Source organism: Anomaloglossus baeobatrachus, chromosome 3 (genome assembly GCF_048569485.1).
Source record: "Anomaloglossus baeobatrachus isolate aAnoBae1 chromosome 3, aAnoBae1.hap1, whole genome shotgun sequence".
NCBI lineage: Eukaryota > Metazoa > Chordata > Amphibia > Anura > Aromobatidae > Anomaloglossus > Anomaloglossus baeobatrachus.
This window is the reverse complement of record NC_134355.1, coordinates 389,804,361-389,806,382: the sequence shown is the minus strand read 5'-3', so window position 1 is coordinate 389,806,382 and position 2,022 is coordinate 389,804,361. Positions and strand designations below refer to the sequence as shown.

Below are 2,022 nucleotides of genomic sequence, written 5' to 3'. Positions count from 1 at the left end.
GGTGTAAATAACTCAGGATGCTAGTTTTACGTATCAACTAGTCCAAACGTTTATCAGGGTGGCTATAAATAGATTGGCGCACAAATTGTTTTTTTTAGAAACATTAGATTTTTATTAAGTGGTCTGAAGTCTGAAAAGAACATCGGCATAAATATTTGGTAAAGTGAGGTAGATTTTCTCGACATAGGGGTAAAATCAGGAATGTAGAATGGTGAAAGGATCTGAATGTGACTCGTATTTATATAATAAAGAAAAACTGATTAGGCGTAGTTTGACTTATATGAGCGTTATGACTGGTCAGTCACAAGATGCTTGACTAATGACTAGTTCATGAGCTTAATTGCTGTGATTAGTCCCACATCTAGACACCATTCTGATCGGCCAATGGCACAGGCCTGTTAGCATATGTGGTGACGGAAGCCATGATGAAAATGCATGTCATTGTGATGATTTAGCACCCGACCACAACTCAAATGGACTTTTGCGCAAGTTATACTATATACTATAACATGATTAAACTCATCAGGCTATGTTTGTGTCTCCATATTGTCATCCCGTATTGCCGTGAATAAGTCCAACATTATCAAACTGGGCTGTGGAGTAAAAAGTATTGTTGGAACAGTGTAAATATTACATATAGCTTAATGCAAACAAAAAAATCCACGTTGGTGCAGTTAGAAACACTTTATTAAAAGAAGGCAAAAAAAAAAAAGTCAACATTACAATGTATGAATGACTGCAGAACAGAGTTTGTTGAGATGTCTGGGCGCTTTGTTCATTCGCTTCCAGGCGGCTGATATCCAAGGCAGACAGCGTAAACAGCCTTCTCCCAGCTCTCTGTACTCCACAGCTGAGAGTGTAGGATGTTTACATTATCGGTCACTCAGAAGGAAAGCACATCAGCTGCTGGACATGACATTTGCCTGCAGAATGTAAAATGCCAATATGAATAAATACAATATAAAAACAATAAATTACAAGATTAAACATCACCAGTTAATGATAAGCCAAGTGTTTTTACGTCAGTGTCCCCCAATCTATGGCTAACCAGAGGTTGCAAAACTACAACTTCCATCATGCTCAGACTGCTGGAGACTATGGGAATATAGATGTGCAACAACTGTAGAGCCACAGAGTTTGGGAACGGGGGAGAAACGTTGATTTACATAATGACTTTTCCAAATTTACTATGAAACAGAACGCCACCATACACACTTACCCAAAACCTGAGCTTTAGTTTCAGAAACCCAAACAAAATAGGGAGCATAAAGAATAAAAGTCAGAGCTTGATACCTTGTACGGCAATTTCTGATCCTGGGAAAGCGGATTTTTTCCAGACATTTTCTTCATTAGCTTACTTTTGTGAACACTCTTTAAATGTTATCACCTGTCATAACTTACTGTTAACTGCACTGACCTCCAGCAACTCTGAAGACTGTGCTATGCAGAGCCCAAGGTTAATGGAGACATGTGACAAAAGCAGCAGTCAGGTATTGGGAGGTCAATGGAGCCGGAAGAACAAACACCGACTGAAGGACTTAAAAGGGAACCAAACATCAGGATTTTCATGTATAAGGTGCAGCCAGTGCAGTGCTGGCACTATGAGGCACATTGTGTACATACCATCAGGGTGCAGCTCGGGTGTTTAGTCCGTGAAATCCAACTTTATAAAGTTTGAAAATTCGTGCACTTTTTGATTGACGTGTGCACCGCTCTCCTAATGTCCGGGCGTGTTAAGCACGCGTATCCCCGCCCCCCTCCCTCCCCGCCGCCGTCTGTTCCTCCCTCTCACTGGCCGTATGTAAAATTTCTCTCTTCAGAAACATGGCGCCGGAGTTGACACCTGCGCATAGCGCTTATCTCCGGCGCCATGTTTCTGAAGCCCGCTGCGCATGCGCCCTCGCTTCTTCAGATCCCGTTGTGACTGCGCATGGTCACAACAGGACTGCAGAACAGCTGATTAGAGAACGCGATTAGCTGCATGTAATCGCATCCTCTCATCAGCTGTTCTGCAGTCCTGTT

The 2,022-nt window shown here is 42.2% G+C and overlaps 1 long non-coding RNA gene across 2 annotated transcripts in view; it reads right to left on the bottom strand.

Annotated features, from left to right (window-relative positions):
* Positions 1-480: 480 nt before the first annotated feature.
* LOC142295331 (uncharacterized) overlaps positions 481-2,022 on the bottom strand; it is a 45,059-nt gene continuing 43,517 nt past the window's right edge. For both annotated transcript variants that reach the window (XR_012751423.1, XR_012751425.1), the window contains one exon: positions 481-923. This is a non-coding gene — a long non-coding RNA (uncharacterized LOC142295331). The remainder of the gene's footprint in view (positions 924-2,022) is intronic.